Source organism: Molossus molossus, unplaced genomic scaffold (assembly GCF_014108415.1).
Source record: "Molossus molossus isolate mMolMol1 unplaced genomic scaffold, mMolMol1.p scaffold_m16_p_1, whole genome shotgun sequence".
NCBI classification, from domain to species: domain Eukaryota; kingdom Metazoa; phylum Chordata; class Mammalia; order Chiroptera; family Molossidae; genus Molossus; species Molossus molossus.
This window is the reverse complement of record NW_023425344.1, coordinates 66,795,571-66,813,775: the sequence shown is the minus strand read 5'-3', so window position 1 is coordinate 66,813,775 and position 18,205 is coordinate 66,795,571. Positions and strand designations below refer to the sequence as shown.

The 18,205-nt window shown below is 41.5% G+C and overlaps 1 protein-coding gene and 1 pseudogene across 1 annotated transcript in view; one reads left to right on the top strand and one right to left on the bottom strand.

The window, feature by feature from the left end:
• Positions 1 to 18,205, bottom strand: part of LOC118628299 — a 249,816-nt pseudogene that overhangs the window by 139,792 nt on the left and 91,819 nt on the right.
• LOC118634964 (broad substrate specificity ATP-binding cassette transporter ABCG2) overlaps positions 1 to 18,205 on the top strand; it is a 144,388-nt gene that overhangs the window by 53,434 nt on the left and 72,749 nt on the right. The window lies entirely within an intron of this gene.

Below are 18,205 nucleotides of genomic sequence, written 5' to 3'. Positions count from 1 at the left end.
ACTTGACTTTCTCTGTTGTCCATTCTCCCCCCTTTCCAGCTTTATCAAGAGACAAAAGGCAGGTTTATACATTTGGAATTAGTTTTGAAGTTGTGCTGAGTACACCTAGCCTTTGTGATAGAAGTTTGTGTGGGTAAGGGTGGGAGAGTGGGTGGTAGAAGGCTGGCTACTAGTTGAGATCAGGCTTCATGGGGGGTGGGAGTGGGGCTTGTAGGAAAGCCTGTTTTACATAAAAAGGAATTAAATTTTATTGACTTTTTTCAGTGCATTCAAGAGGTGTTTTATTCTGAGGAATGAATTTACACTAGCCATCCTCAAAATGGGATCATTAAGCCAGGGCACCAATTTGCTGATTTAAATAATAAAATGTTATGTAGACATTTACTTGTGATATTAGAGTTTCAAATGTGAAACTGAGATAAGAGGATTCCTTGGTAGAGACAGAATTAGGATTTAAGACATTCAAAATGTCTACTACACCCACAGGAATGTACGTCAAGCTAACCAAAGTAGTTGCAGCACCTCATCTTCCCCAAGGTACTGTAGAAGACAATCGACATACCCACCTCACCATCATGTGTTTATTCTCAGTGGGATAAAGATTCCAGAGAAAGCCCTGGGAAGTTTGGCTCAGCGGTTGGAGCGTTGGCCTGCGGACCAGAGAGTTCTGGGTTTGGTTCCCACTAGGGGCATGTACCAAAAAAAAGATACCAAAAAAGAAAACCTGAAAGCCCACCAACACAGTTACCATCCTGGGACACTTCCTGGCTTTCCATCTCTTTGTCTACATATTTTAAAAAATAGTTCACCCACATGTAGCCTACTTTTTGTCCTCACTGAGCAATATGAACATCAGATATCATTAAGCACAAAACTTTTAACTTCCATGGCTGAAAGTCTTTTTATATATTAGGTTTTATTGAGCCAAAATTGATAGCCGAAAAGAAGACTGGTCTTCTGGTTGGTGTGTAAACGATCAGCAGCATGGTTCAGTAGAAAAACATGTCCCAGAGTTTTGCAAACATTTTTTTATACATCAAGTATAGAAAAGGGAAAACAAAGAGGTAGACTGAAAGAATTTACATTAGCTATAAGCATGAGGTGGGAGGAATGAAGTGGGGCCATCTCTGGGATATGCACAGAGGAAGTATTAAAAAGTGTCCACTCTCACCCGGCCGGAGTAGCTCAGTGGTTGAGCATTGACCCATGCACCAAGAGGTCGCCAGTTCGAGTCCTGGTCAGGGCACATGCAGTGGGGGGCATGCAGGAGATGGCCAATCGATGTTCTTGCTCATCAATGTTTCTATCTCTCTCTCTCCTGTTCCTTTCTTTCTTTCTAAAATCAAAAAAGAAAAAAAAAATTTTTTAAATCTTTACTGTTGAATATATTACAGATGTTCCTCATTTCCCCCCCCATTGATCCCCTCCTCCTCACTCCCTCCCCCCTCCTGCCTTTTCCCACACTGTTGTCTGTGTCCACTGGTTATGCATATAAGTTCTTTGGTTTATCTCTTCCACCCCCAACCCCCTTCTCTTTGAGGTTTATCAGTCTAGCAACCAATTTGTACTTCTTAATCTCTTCACCTTTTTCACCCATTCCCCCTCCCCCCCTTCCATTCTGGCAACCAACAAAATGTTCTCTGTATCTATGAGAAGGTTTCTGTTCTGCCTGTTCATTTTGTTTGTAGATTTCATTGTCAATAGATATGTATTCATTGCCATTTTGTTTGTTCATATATTTTATCTTTTTCTTCAAAAAGACCCTTCATCATTTCATATTATAATGGTTTGGTGGTGATTAACTCTTTAACTTTTTCTTGTCTGGGAAAGTCTTTATATGGCCATCGATTCTAAATGACAGCTTTGCAGGATAGAGTAATCTTGGTTGTAGGTCCTTGCTTTTCATCACTCTGAATATTTCTTGCCACTCCCTTCTGGCCTGCAAAGTTTCTTTTGAGAAATCAGCTGACAGCCTTATGGGAACTCCCTTGTAGGTAACTAACTGCTTTTGTCTTGCTGCTTTTAGATTCTCTCTTTTTCTTGAACCTTTTGCATTTTGATGATGATGTGTCTTGGTGTGGGCCTCTTGGGGTTCATCTTGTTTGGGACTCTCTATGTTTCCTGGACTTGTATGTCTGTTTCCTTCACCAAGTTAGGAAAGTTTTCTGCCATTATTGTTTCAAATAGGTTTTCAATTTCTTGTTCTCTCTCTTCTTCTGGCACCCCCAAGATGCAAATGTTGGCACGCTTGAAGTCCCAGAGGCTCTTTACACTCATTTTTATCCTCTTTATTCTCATTTTTTTGGATTCTTTTTTCTTTTTGTTGTTCTGATTGGGCATTTTTTGCTTCCTTATATTCCAAATCAATGGTTTGCTTCTTGGCTTTACCTACTCTACTATTGAATCTGTGTAAATTATTCTTTCAGTTAATGCCTCCTTCATTTCCAACTGTGCATCCATCATTTCTGACTGGTCCTTTTTTATGCTCTTGAGGCCCTCACTAAGTTCACTGAGGTTCTCACTAATTTCACTGAGCATCCTTATAAGCAGTATTTTGAACTCAGCATCTGTTGGGTTGCTTATCTCCATTTCGCTTAGTTCTTTTTTGGGGGTTTTGTTCTGTTCTTTCATTTGGGACCTGTTTCTTTGTCTCCTCATTTTGGCTGCCTCTCTGTGTTTGTTTCTGTGTATTACTTAACGAGAGGTATGGGGCTCACTGAGACCAGATGCTGCTTGTTTGAAAGAATTTAGGAGAACCTGAAGCAGGACCCAAGACAGGCCAATCCTATGGTTAAGGAACTAGCAACAGCTTGGGTGGGCCTGAAAGTTGGGTGGGGCGGGGCCTCAGGGAATCACCAGGGTGGGGCAACCAGTGTGAGCCAGGTTGCTGGAGTCTCAGATATGACTGCTGTCTGCCGCCCCAGGGAAGGGCTCACCAAAGGAACAAAGGCCTCTGACACCACAGAGAAAGCCCCCTCTCCAGCCCTCGCTCCAGTGCCAAACAGCTCAGTTCTTCCCTGTATGTCTCTGGCGCCCCTTGAGCTGCCTCCCCTCCAAGTTTAGAGGGAGAGAGTCCGATAAGTCCGTGCGCGGGCCCTTTAAGGAGCTGCCTGGGGCTCCAGCTGCCTCAGCCTCCCTGAGCCTCAGTTTCAGCTGGTTTTTCCAGCCAGAAGTTATGGGGATTCTCTTCCTGGCACTGGAACCCTGAGCGGGGCATCTGGTGTGGGATGGGGACCCCTCAATCCTCAGGGAGGACCTTCCCAGCCGAGGTGTTCTCCTGATTTTTATCCGCCACACGTGGGTGTGGGAACCAGCCTGTCCGCCTCCGCCTCCGCCTCCGCCTCCGCCTCCGCCTCCGCCTCCGCCTCCGCCTCCGCCTCCGCCACCAGTCTCGATGTGGCTGCTGTTCTAATTCCGTAGCTGTAGGACTTCCATTCAGCTTGATTTCAGGCAGTTTTGAATGATGGTTGGTCTGTAGTTTAGTTGTAATTCTGATGTGGTTGTGGGAGGACGCGATACCCCGTTTATCTACGCCGCCATCTTGACCGGAAGTCCAAAAAAATTTTTTTTAATGTCCACTCTCATAGAGTGGGTGGGACAGCATTCTGGAAAGACCACGTTTAAACAATAAGCAGAGATTCCTGGAGTGCTGGTCTGATAGGTTCTCCCAGCATGCAGTTTGAATGCCTTCGGTGATGTCGTCAGGTGCTCAGGTAAACTCCACCTGACTTGCAAAGCATCAACCATTGATACTGATTAAGCGTGAGCTGTTGTGGCCATCTTCCTCAAGTTTATACTACCTCGACTGGCTGCAGTTTGTAATTGTAAGGCTCAGAAAAAAAATTTTAGTTCTCAATAATTCCAAGTCAGAGGATAAAAGAAAAATAAAATGTTAGTTCATTTGGTTGTAAGGAAATATTTAAGAAAACTAAAAAAAAAAAAAAAAAGCTTAGGATTTATTATAATTTATTGGCAGAAAAGGTTTTTATCTAAAACATTTGATTCATATCTATTTCATTTATTAGCTCCTAACTCTATGAGATTTTAGTCAAGTATTATCCAAGCTATTTTCTTTTTTTTTTTTTTAAAGTACTAATACCTTGCCCTGGCCGGTTTGGCTCAGCGGTTAGAGCATCGGCCTGCAGTCCAGAGAGACCCGGGTTCGGTTCCCGCTAAGGGCACGTACCTCGGTTGCAGTTTGTCCCCGGCCCTGGTCGGTTGTGCGGGTGGCAACCACTCGATGTGTCCCTTCACATCGATGTTTCTCTCTCTCTCTCTGTTCCTCTCTCTCCCTCCCACTCTACCTGAACAAAAAATGGAAAAATGTCCTCGGGTGAGGATAAAAAAAAAATAAATAAATAAAAAGTACTAATACCTTTATTATGGCATAAAGTAGTACTTTATACATTAACTCAATTTTGTAGTAAAAACATTTTATGTACAATTGTAAAGAAACCACTGCACAGATAATTCTAATGTAAAAATGGGCTGTATTTTAAAGGTTCATTGATTTCATAAATTGGAAAATATTTTCTCCATAGAAAACGTAAAAATGACAACATTCCCCAGGCTAGCCCCATTTTAAGCAAGCAGTAGCTGAATTACACATTTATAAATATAATTTGAAATCTAGTATCCAGAAGAAACTTGAGCTTCATTTATTGAAACAGCCATAGCCATGCTTTCCTTAAAATTAAGTTGCATAAAGTGAAATATCCAATAATCATCCCCCTTACTCTTGATTTAGGCCTGATTATTTTCCTTTTAGGCTAATCCACTCAAGGTTTTAATAAAGGACAGGTACTGTGTCCTTTTAATCTGCTTGATAAAGTACCCATTTCTACCCAAACTGTGAAATGTTTTGGTTGTTATCAAAATATGCTCTGTTAGAGCAAAACCAGAATCGAATACATTGTAATCTACAAGGCACATGAGTTCTCTGTCATCAAACACCTTCCCCTACATCCGTGTCTTGACAAGCTATTTTCTTGATAAATTGTGTTACAGAAATAACATTAACTTATTTTTGTAACACCTGTTAGTACAAAAATATTATATTTAAAGTTACTAACTTTAAAAGACATTTTAAAGTTATTTAAAACAAACTTAAACTAGCTTTAATATTAAATATGTCCCTAGATCATGTGATCCTGAAAATATCGAATTAGTTTATTTCTTAATTTACATAAGCCAATTAAATATTTAAATTAACAGTACCTTTTGGACATAAAAAACACTATACCATATATAAAACATACAAACAATAATAGATCACAAAGAGATCAAAACATAAACATAATTACTAATAATTATAGAGAATATGCAATGTTTTTTATTTTCCCTTTACAATTTTTTTTATTGATTTTTTTAGAGAGAGAGGAAGGGAGAGAGAGTTAGAAACATGGATGTGGGAGAGAAACACCAATCGGCTACCTCCTGCACACCCCTCACTGGGGATTGAGCCCGAAACCCAGGCATGTGCCCGGACCAGAAATAGAACCAGGACCTCTCAGTCCATGGGAGGACATTTAATCTATTGAGCCATACTGGCCTGGCTGCCCCTCACAATTTTTAAGAAGGCAGGGAAATGTCGGAGTCAGGCATGGGAGATTTCAACTGCTTGTATTTTAAAAGTGTCACTTTCTTCAATATATGCACCCCTATGTTCTTTGCAGCACTATTTACAATAGCTAAGATCTGAGAACAGCCCAAGTGCCCATCAGTAGATGAGTAGATAAAAAAACAACAACTGGGCTACATTTACACAGTGGAATACTACAGAGCCAAAGAAAAGAAGGAAATCTTACCTTTTGCGATAGCACGAATGGACCTGGACATTATTATGCTAAGTGAAGTAAGCCAGTCAGAGAAAGACAAATAACAAATGATCTCCCTCATATGTGGAATGTAATGAACAAAATAAATCGACGAACAAAGTAGAAACAGAAGCATGAATACAAGGAACAGACTGACAGCTGTCAGAGGGAAGGGGTAGGGGACTGGATGAAAGAAGGTGAAGGGATTAGCCAAAAAACATATATGCATAACCCATGGACTCAGACAACAGTGTGGTGATGGCCACAGTGAGAGGGGGGTGGGGATAGGTGGAGGTGGGCAAAGCAGGGGAAGATGGGAACAGAAAGAGACTTTGCTGGGGGTGATGGGCACACGATGCAGTGAGTAGATGATGTTTTATTGAGTTGTACATTTGAAACCTGTATGGTTTTGTGAGTGGTTACCCCAAGAAATTCAATTAAAAAAAAAAAATAAGAAAGAAAGCAATAGAGCATTTGGGAGGGAATAAAAGGAAAGAAAAGTAGCCCTGGCCGGTTTGGCTCAGCGGTTAGAGCATTGGCCTACGGTCCAGAGAGACCCGGGTTCAGTTCCCGCTAAGGGCGCGTACCTCAATTGCAGTTTGTCCCTGGCCCTGGTTGGTCGTGCGGGTGGCAGCCACTCGATGTGTCCCTTTCACGTCGATGTTTCTCTCTCTCTCTCGCTTCCTCTCTCTCCCTCCCACTCTATCTGTACAAAAAATGCAAAAATGTCCTTGGGTGAGGATAAAAAAAAAAAAGTATACCCTTCTCAAATTTTTTTCCTTCCATTTTTCAGCCTCATGCAGTTGTGAGCTGAATTTACATTTCTGATTACTTGGCCGGAAGACCTGCTGAGGCTTTCAAAATATTTCTATCAAAATCTGAAAAATCAATTTGGCCAAATTCCTGATCGATTATTAAAACATTTAAATTCTATGCAAGCCCAGCCAATGTGGCTCAGTAGTTGAGCGGTTGTGGGCCCAATCCCCATTAAGGGGTATGCAGGAGGCGGCCAGTTCTCTCTCATTGATGTTTCTGTCTCTCTCCTTCTCCCTTGCTCTCTCTCTTTACAATCAATAAGGAAAAAATATTAAATAAAATAAACAAATAAATTCTGTTCAAATATACCAATTTTTATAATCTTATATCTCTTAAAAATTTCCACCTTGTTGAGATTTCTCTGGGTTTTCCCTTCTATTACTTTTAATTTCTTGTTAGTTAATCTAATGTTTGTGTTGAAATCTATAAGACCCAACTAGCAGAGACAGCAAATTCCAAAGTCTTAACCTTTTTTATTTATGTCCAATTGTGGGTTGTTGTTATTTTTCTTAAGTGCTGGGCAATTGTATTTCCAATGTCCTAATTTTTTTAAAAATATGTTTTTATTGATTTTTTAGAGAGAGAGGAAGAGAGAGACAGAGAGAAACTTTGATGTAAGAGAGAAACATCAATCTGCTGCCTCCTGCACATCCGGTACTGGGGATCAAGCCCCAAACCTGGGCATGTGCCCTGACCTGGAATGGAACTAGGACCTCCCAGTCCATGGGACGACACTCAATCCACTGAGCCACACTGGACAGGCCAGTGTCTTTTTTTTTTTTTTATAATATCTGCAAATATCTGAAGGTAATTAGGAAGGGGTCTGAATGGATTTTGATTTTTGTTCTGATTTTTGTCCTTTCATCGTTTTAAAAAAAGTCTTAATGGCTAGTTGTTATGCCAATTTAAGCTCTAAAATTTTTTTTCCATTTAGAAGCTTTTTCAATTCAAAGAATCTATTGTCTGGGCATTGATGGTAGGATTTATAGGGACTCAAACCAGTAAGCCTTCATACAGTTTAAGTAAAGAAGCAAAAGGCTTCCACAAGAGAGAAAAGGATGCAGCCCTCACAGACCCAAAAGATCATTCCCAGAGAAAATCGGAGAAAGAACAGGTGGTCAGGACAGTGTAGTGCATACAGGGTCTCCAGTCTCCCAGCAAATGTGAGGCGTTTCTAGACACAAACCTGCTAATTCTCGGCAGCTGGAACAACAGGCTTACAAGAAGTCCGTACTTGTGTTCTATCCCTGTGGTATGTCCTTCTTATGACAAACAACATGAGACGTAAACAGAAAAAAAAATGACCTTCTATGGGAGGAAAGATTCAATAAAGAAAACCCAAGAGTTGGTAGGGCCAAGAAACTAGCTTCACAAATACTTTCTCCTAACAATCTAAATTTAGAAGAGAGAAAATCATTCGCATCCTTTCTAACTTCATTTTTAGCAAGATTAATCAATTTAGATTTTTTAAAAACACACGAATCAACCCCATATTGTTCTCTCATAAACAACTGCTGTTTGGGGGAGGGGCAGGGGAAGTTTTGGAGTTTGACTTCCCATAATTTATTGTTTATTTATTTTTTATACTCACCCGAGGACATTTTTCCATTTTTTGTTCAGATAGTGTGGGAGGGAGAGAGAGGCAGAGAGAGAGAGAGAAACATCGACATGAAAGGGACACATCGAGTGGACTCCCCATAATTTAAATTGCTTTCAAACAGTCAAGGCTGGGAAGTTGTTTCCTGTTGGTGGAATGCAATTTGGTGGTGCCAATCCCCAGGGGGTCGCTGTCTACTTCCTTATCTTCAGAGTGGAAAGCCACACCCCTCAGAGATAATTTCCAAAAATAGCTTTGGTAAAGAGCAAAACCCCAAACTAATTATGTGGAATGGCCACCAGATGTCACTATGAGTTTAATTATTTCAGAAAAGAAAGAAAATACGGCATAGTAAAATTGAGGGTGTCCCTTAAAAAAATCACCAGTCATATGAAAGATTACATTTGCGGTACTGAAGTGGTACTGACATGGTACCGACGCGAGGGAGGAATTCCTCACCACCTTCTGAGCTGCCACCTACGAATACTTTCCTGAAGGAACATTCTTTGGCACAATAAAATGCTAGGCCGGTGTTCCTAAGACCCAAGATTTTGGAGGGCCCTGGCTAGATTGGCTCAGCGGTTCAGCATCGACCTGTGGACCAGAGAGTCCAGGGTTCGGTTCCCACTAGGGGCACGAACCACAAGAAAGAAAAAAAAAAAAAAAGATTTGGAGGGACAGAGAGGGAGCACACCAGGAGTGCCCTGAGCCTCAAGGGTGTGTGGATTTCACCCTTCCACCTGAAGTAGTGCTCCTCTTGCTTCTTCAGGGCTCAGCCCCACATTAGGCGTCAAATGTTACGCACAAAGTTTATATTTTTCATGTAAAATTTGCTATGTGTTTTAATATTTTTTAAATGGGCATAACTTTTATTCTCAGCAATTACCTTTCTGACATTTATCTGGGTGTGTGCAATGACATAGCTATAAGGATGTTTTGTGAATAACAGAAAGGTTGGTTAAATTAATTATGGTACATAACAAACAATTGAATACCATGCAACCATTAAATATACAGTTGTAGCAAGATATTGAATGACAGAGAATCATCTTTGCAATCCAGCAGTTCACAAAATAATAATAGCTACCGTTCGTTTTGTGCTAATTAGTGAGAATGACTGTTCAGTGTTTTTTTCTTTTGGTATATGCCCCTAGCAAGAACCAAACCTGGGTCTCTCTGGACCACAGGCTGATGCTCCAACCTCTGAGCCAAACCAACTGTTTAGTGTTTTTGCACACTCATCATCTCATGTATTCTCTGTAACTACCTTGAGAGATTGTTTCCCCTGATAACCAGTAACCACACAAAGACTAAGTAACTAGTTCAAGTTTAAAACTCCAGGGTTTGGGAGGATTCAGACACAGGCTCTCTGACTCCAGAGGTGATGCCCTTCATTCCTCTGCTTTGTACATAAGCGCATTTTTGTTTTTTAAGAAAATATGGATGCATAGAAAAAGACTAAAAGGTGATGAAGCTGATGGTATGTGGCTGATGGTTTACAGGCAATTTTTATTTTCTTGTTTGATATGTAATAAGGGAGAGAAAAAGCTTAGTTAAAAGGAAAAGAAAAAGTGGGAGTCCCAATACTGGACCCCAAAATATTAGGCAGTTACTCTTTTTTTGAAATTTATATTTATTGTTGAAAGAATTACAGATGTTCCCCCTTTCCTCTGCCACTGACCCCCTCCTCCCTGCTCCTGGCCCCCTCCTGCCTTCCCCATACTATGATCAGTGTCCATTGGTTATGCATAAGTTCTTTGGTTTATTTCTCCCCACCCCCTCCCCCCCTTCCCTCTGAGGTTTATCAGTCTAACAACCAATTTGTACTTCTTAATCCCTTCACCTTTTTCTCCCATTCCTCCAACTCCCCTCCCATCTGGCAACCAACAAAAAGTTCTCTGTATCTATGAGTCTGTTTCTGTTCTGCGTGTTCATTTGGTTTGTACATTCAATTATTGATAGATATGTATTTATTGCCATTTTATTGTTCATATTTTTCTTCTTCAAGAAGACCCTTCAACATTTCATATAATACTGGTTAAGTTTTTCTTGTCTGGGAAGCTCTTTATATATCCATTGATTCTATTATTTTTGTTTTTAATTGATTTTTCAGAGAGACGAAGGAAAAGGGAGAGAGGGATAGAAACATCAATGGGAGAGAACACTGACTGGCCACCTCCTGCATGCCCCCTACTGAGGATCTGGCCTACAACCTGGGCATGTGCCCTGACTGGGAATCGAACCAGCTACCTCCTGACGCTCAACCACTGAGCCACATCAGCCTGGATGTTCATTGATTCTAAATTATAGCTTTGCAGGGTAGAGTAATCTTGGTTGTAGGTCCTTGCTTTTCATCACTTTAAATATTTCTTGCCACTCCCTTCTGGCTTGCAAAGTTTCTTTTGAGAAATCAGCTGACTCTTATGGATGCTCCCTTATAGTTTTTCTCTTGTTGCTTTTAAGATTCTCTCTTTGTCTTTAATCTTTTGCATTTTAATTATGATATGTCTTGATGTGGGCCTCTTTGGGTTCATCTTGTTTGGGACTTAGTGCTTCCTGGACTTGTATGCCTGTTTTCTTCACCAAATTAGGGAAGTTTTCTGTCACTATTTTTTCAAATAGATTTTCAATTTTGTGCTCTCTCTCTCTTCTCCTTCTGGCACCCCCATGATGCAAATGTTGGTATGCTTGAAGTTGCTCCTTACACTATCCTCATATTTTTGGATTCTTTTTTCTTTTTGGGTGTTTTTTCCTTATATGCAAATCAATGGTTTGATTCTTGGCTTCACCTACTCTACTATTGGTTTCCTGTAAATTTTTCTTTATTTCAGTTAGTGCATCCTTCACTTCTGACTGGTTCTTCAGTTTTTTTTTTGTTTTTTGTTTTTATCCTCACCCGAGGACATTTTTTCTATTTTTTGTTCAGATAGAGTGTGGGAGGGAGAGAGAGAGAGAGAAACATCGACGTGAAAGGGACATGTCGAGTGGTTGCCACCTACACGACCCAACCAGGGCCGGGGACAAACTGCAACCGAGGTACCGTGCCCTTAGCGGGAACCGAACCCGGGTCTCTCAGGATGCAGGCTGACGCTCCAACCGCTGAGCCAAACCGGCCAGGGCCAGTTTTGTTTTTTTTTATCCTCACCTGAGGACATTTTTTCATTTTTTGTTCAGATAGAGTGGGAGGGAGAGAGAGGAAGAGACAGAGAGAGTGAAACATCGATGTGGAAGGGACACATCAAGTGGCTGCCTCCTCCATGACCTAACCAGGGCTGGGGACAAACTGCAACCGAGATACGTGCCCTTAGCGGGAACCAAACCTGGGTCTCTCTGGACTGCAGGCTGATGCTCTAACCGCTGAGCAAAACTGGCCAGGGTGTTCTTCACTTCCTGAGGTCCTCACTAATTTCATTGAACATCCTTATAACCAGTGTTTTGAATTCTGCATCTGTTAGATTGCTTATCTCCATTTTGTTTAGTTCTTTAACTAGAGTTTTGTTCTGTTTTTTCACTTGGGACATGTTTCTTTGTCTCCTCATTTTGGCTGCCTCTCTGTTTGTTTCTATGTATTAGGTAGAGTTGCTATGTCTCCTAGGCTTCCTAGGGTGGCCTATTGTAGTAGGCGTCCTGTAGGGTCCAGTGTCATAGCCTCCCTGATCATCCCAGCTGGGCCCTCAGGGTGCACCCCTCATGTGGACTCTCCACCCTTCTGTTGTAATTGAGTCTTGATTGCTGTTGGCACGTCAATGGGAGGGATTTACTCAGGCTGATCAGTTGCAAGGACTGGCTGTGCTCACAGACCACTGGCCTCTGACCACCTTGCAGGGTCATCTGTGCAGGGGCCTAACACACAGAGCAAGACTTACTTCAGCAGGGCTCTGGTACCCACTGAGTCCACCCCTTGAGAGTGTCACTTGTGGAGGTGCTTGGGTGGTGGTGCTTTGACATGGTCGGAAGCTGTCCACTGGGTGTGCTGGCCCTGGGGTCTCTGTGGAAGTGCAGGCCAAGGTCAGCCACTACCTGTGTTCTACCTGAAGCCACCAGGCATAAGCTACAAAGTGATCTGTGGACAGCTGCTTCTTGTGCTGAGCTTGGAGGTGCCCAGGCAAAGCAAAGCTGTGAACCAAGGCTGGCTGCTTCTAGTGCCACTCATGGGGACACTTAGTGAGAGGTATGATTGCTTGTTTGAGAGAATTTAGGAAAATCTGAAGCAGGAACCAAGACAGGCCAATCCTATGGTAAAGCCACTGAAAACAGTTTGGGTGGGCCTGAAAGTTAGGTGGGGCAGGGCCTCAGGGAATCACCAGGGTGGGGCACACAGTGTGAACCAGGTAGATGGAGTCTGTGGGCCCTGTGATGGAAGGACTCACCAAAGGAACAAAGGCCTCCTCCAGTATTTCTGTCCGGGGGCAATTATTCTTTTCAGGCAAATAACAGAGAGGTCATGTGGTGGAGGGTGGTGGGCTCTAGTTCAAGTAAGGCTGTCACCCATTTAACCTCCTAACATTTGACCTTGTGCAAATTGGTTTCCTGGGACTGAGTGATTAATCTGTAAAATTACAGAGATTATCTTTAGGTTCTTCTTTCCCTAATATTCTTTGACCTAAATTGCCCAAACACTGAAAGATAAAACAGGGCATTTGAAAATAATTAGCTCCCAAATAAAATGCTAACATATAAATTAAAATGAGTAATTTCTTCACAATGTAATACATTTGTATAATGCTGGCTTTAATTGAATTTGTCAAACAGAATTGGATGATAATGATCAGCTTAAGAAAGTATTAGGGTGGGGTTAGGATCTAATATAACTTTAGCTAGGAAATAAACTGACATATCAATATGAAAAAAAAATCACAAACTAAAATATTAAAAAAATTAAACTCAGAACAAGGCAGATAGCTTTTTGTTGTTTGTTTTAGTGTTTTAGCCCTATTTTGGATGAGGATATAACTTTAAGTATTGTCATGTGTCTTTATATGTACATTTTACTGACTAAAAACAGACACTGACATTTTATTATTTTACTTTTAAACAAAATTAATTTTTTCCATTATAAAAGTTGTATATCTGCTTTATATCATATCAAATTTAGAAAATTATACTAAAATTAAAGAAAAAAAGGAACCATAATATTCCTACCCAACAATAGGTTTTTGGTTTGTTTTTATTTTACATAATTGCAGAATGCTATAGTCAGCCTCCTATTTTGCTGTTATATCTTTATGTGCTTTAAAAAATCAATTTCATGTGTGTTGTCTCCATTTATATTTTATTTTATTTTTTTGAGAGGAAGAGAGAAAGAAAGAAACATCAATGTGTGAGAGAAACATTGATGGGCTGCCTTCCACATACACACCAACAGGGCTCAAACCTGAAACTCGGGTGTGTGCCCTCATAGGGAATAGAACTAGCCACACTTTGTGCACAGGACAATGCTCAAGGTAACCGAGCCACACCAGCCAGGGCTTTGTCCATTTTTATGTCACCTTTTGGAATTGCCTTTAGAGTTTGTTGGAATATTTTTCATCTTTACTGATATCAATAAAGTTTTATTCTTAAAAAAATTTTTTTTTATTGATTTTTTTTTTTTTTTTTTTTTTAGAGAGAGAAAGGGAGAGGGAGAGACAGAAACATCAATGACAGAGAACATTAATTGGCTACTTCCAGCATGCCCCACATGGGTTGATGTTCAACCACTGAGCCACACTGGCCGGCCTAAGGTTTTATTCTTTAGAGGATGTTTTCCAGTTTTGAAAGGTAATTAGGAGCCAGCTCTGAAGAATTTTCTCCCAATGTTGGCTTAAAATGACACATGTATTTGTATATGAGTTTCTAAAGATCTCTAAGCTGTCTCAGAAGTTTAATAAAAAAACAGACAAAAAGAAAAAAATTTTTACTCAAGTGTTTTTTGTCTCTTATATCTAGATATATACTTTTAAGTTCTTTAAAAGTATAGGTTATAGCCCGGCCAGTGTGGCTCAGTGGTTGAGAGTTGGCCCATACACCAGAAGGTTGCCTGTTGGATTTTGGTCAAGGCACATACCCAGGTTGTGGGCCAGATCCCCAGTAGGGGGCATGCAGGAGGTGGCCAGTTGATGTTCTCTCTCATGGATGTTTCGATGTCTCTCTCCCTCTCCCTTCCTCTCTCTCTAAAATCAATAAAGAAAAAAAAATTTTTTTTAAGTATACGGTACGGTATTTTTAACATTCTAAAAAAATGGTGTAATTCATTTTCTTATCTAGGGCCTTCTGTCTAAAACTTTCTTGTATGGAGTGAAGAATGAACAGTAATTCCTTGTATTGCTTTAAACAATTTAACTGATGTTATGATTTTTGTTTGTAAATGCAAACCAGAAACTATTTAAATGCAAGTACTAATTTCTGGGAGTAGTTATGCACACTCATAAATCCAGATAACCAACCCTTTTTCTGAATCTGCCCAATCCCTTTCCAACTTTTGCATACGATCAGTGTCTTGCCAATAAGTGTTTATTACAGGAATGTGTAGAATACATTTAAACTATTCCCAGTAATATTTTTATTCAACAAGTTTTGTCTCCATTCCGCCTCTCTCCCACCCTGCCCATAGATTTAGCTCCTGATTTTATTGGTCCTGGGGTGCAGGAATCCAATTTCTAAGAAGCTCATTCAACAGAGACCACCACTTGCTCAGGTTGGGCAACCGGTGAAAGTGAAGAAAGCCTAGGCGTCAGCGCTCCATGGTGCTTAGGCGCGCGGGGCACTGGCGCTGACCAAATCCGTCTGGGCTGGACGCGGTTGATCAGCTGGGGTGGCGTCCTGGGATTACCAGGGCTCGTCTCCTAATGTCCATTTCGTACGAGTCCTGGACATAAAGTTTTCGGTTTGTCCCTGAGTGTTCCCGGACGGTCGTGTCGGTGACCTGGATCCATGGGCAGGTGGCGGCGGGTCCAGTGCAGAACTCGGAACGGGCTGAGCCGAGCTCTTATCCCAGCCAGGCAGGCGGCGCCACGCCTTCCGCCCTCCGCGGGCGCGGACCCCAGAGAGCCCGGGGCGTGAGGGAGGGGCCGCCGCCCTGCGCTGTCCCCGCCCGCCGCCCGAGGCGTGTATTATGAAGCAGTGTCCGCGCGGCCTGCGCTCTTCTCGCCGCCCCGGCTCTCCGGCAGCCTCCCGTCGCTCCCGACCGCGACCCTGGGCCCGCGCCCTCCCTGGCGTGAACCGCGCGCGTGAGTGCTGGGCCCACGAGGAGCGCGCGGGCGCCGTGGGTGGGCTGTCCGCCGGGAAGATCGCCTCCTGCGGGGCTGTTCCATCGGGAGCTTTGTCCTGGGTCCCTGGTTACAGACGGAGTCCCGAGCGCGCGGGAGGGTAGAGGGAGCCCAGGACTGTCCACCAGAGACTAGGGACACGCAGGAAGGTGGCAGCCTGGACAGGAGCCAGGGAGATTTGGAAAAGCTTCACGTTTGGAAAGCACAGTACAGATGCTTGACGTCCTTGTGAAGCAGGACCTGCTTCCTTAGAGTATGTTGGGAAGGTCGGGCGGACTCCTCTCCGCGTTGATGTAAATGATTATTAGTGCTCTGCCTCTGAGCACATGGACCCTGAGGTCCCAGCCCTGCAACTGCTGAGTAAGTGGTGACAGCCCTTAGGGATGCCTGTGGCTTGAAGGGTTGGTGAGTGTTGGGAGTACATTTGGTAGAAAATGGAAAGCTGTTCAATTAAGATGACTAGGATTTAACTAGTCCCAGATTAATTTGAAAGTGAGTATGAAATGCAAACAGAAAATTTTGACTCTGTTTTCAGAAAATGATGTGTTGGTGCAGCTGATTCTGAGTGTGGTAGTGTGTGTTAAGGATCTGTTGGTAAAACCCTTGCCACTCACCAAATGTGTGCAACTAGAGTGGACATTGGATAGACAAAAACTTACTGAGCATGGAAGTTACTAAAAGGTGGAAGAGAAGTTTGTTGATATTAGTACTTCCAAAGGGATTAACCAATATATTCCTTTTTTTTTTTTTTAATTTTTAATTTTCAGGACATAGTTTATTGAGAACTTTGGATGATTTGCTGAAGAATTACTGAGCTCTGTTGTGTAATTTTTCTGTGGATAGTTTAATGATTAACTTTAAAGAATTAACCAGTTTATTACAATACTGATTAAAAACAATACTGAAGAAATTAGAACCAAACAAATAAAAAAAAAAAATAGAGGACCAAAAAAGTTAGGTTGCAGATATAACAAAACAATTAAAATACTTCTCATGTTGCTTAGTTTCACTATGTTGGCTAGTAGTGTTCATATAAAAAACTCGTTCCACTTTCAGAAAATAAAGTAGATTTATGGTAACAAATGTTTATTGGTCATCTTTGCTCTGGACCCTGGACATTTAGCAAGAGCTCCTTTAGGCAACACATTCTTTTGCATCAAGATGGTATTAAAATACACTTATACCCACAATCTATTTCTGCATTTGTTTATTAAGCATCTGTGAAGCAGTTGAGGTGAGCATAAGTATTACAAATAAAAAATAAAATACAACTGAGAGTTACTGTGGAGGAGCACATTAGAATGGACATGGACAGATTGAAGGACCCTGCAAAAATTAAGTTGCATCCTGGAAGCCATCAGTCATACAATTCAATGAGGATAAAGGGAGCAAACATACCAGGTCCTTAGAGAAGCACATCCTTTGAAGGAATGTCTGTGTCACAGAAGGATGTAGAGGAGACCGCATCATGGCAGTGGGAGAGCATCCTGCGTGCCCATCTGATAGTACATGCAATGGTGTATGTTCTAGGACTGCTTGCTGTATTTGTAATTTTCCTTATTCTGCGTGTTATGAAAAACACTTGTTGGATGCTAAGACCCTGTGCTCACACATGCTACTGTTGAATGGTTTGGGACTTCTTTGGGGATAAGTTTAGATTTTCTAGAGAAATAGGTAGACCTCATGTGCTTCAAATAATACTCTGTATTTCTCTCTGTGTTTTTGATAGAAGTATGGCAAGAGTTGAAAGATATATCAAGTGGGGAGTTTATTCTGTATTGCTCACTGGGGTTATGTGTTAGGGTTGAGAACTTTTGGTAAAAAATTAATGAACCTGAATGGCCATCCTCTCTATGGTATAGAGGATGTATATAGGACGTATGGTATATAGGATGTACAGGAAACTAATTGTATCCTTTAAGAAAGTTCCCAGTTTACTCTGTGGTGCAATCCAATAATTGAAGATGTGTCTAGATGATTTTGCACTCAGAGTTTTTTTGTTTTTCTTTTGGTACGTGCCCCTAGCGGGAACCGAACCCGGGACTCTGGTCCGCAGGCTGATGCTCCAACCACTGAGCCAAACCGGCCAGGGCTGCACTTAAGGTTTTTAAATAACAGTTTCATGCGCTATTTATTGGTGATATGATTCACCTGTTTAAAAGTATACAATTTGTGCAACTGTCACATTTTCATTATCTTCCCCTTTAAAAATCCACGAGCAGTAACTCATCCTTCTCTTGATTGTTCCCCAGTTTTTTGAAGTAGGTATTCTATTTCACTGGGAAACTGTTAGAAAGTAGATACACAATTTTTGAGTCACACAGTTAGCTTATTTATAGAGATAGATAAAATATTCAGAGAATTGTAACATTGAAAGTTAGTTTAAACCAGGGGTGGATAGGTGTGTGTAAAGTAGAATTGCTGCTTCTGTCAACTTCGATAAAGAATTTATGTTTTCTGTGAGACAGTAGAATAAGATCTTAGCAAAGTATAAACCCCTTTAAACAGTGTTCCTTGCACTTTTATGATGTGGTGAGGAAGAAACTTTTCTTTATCCTCAAGGTTCTTTCAGTTGGCCTAATAAGCAAATGGACATGAGACAGATTCGCAAGAGAAAATCACCAAATTTAATACATATGTGGGGGAACCTCATATACATGAGAGAGTCAGAGACCCCACAAGCAGGAGAGGTTAAGAGATAGAAAGGTAACATGGGTATATAAGACATT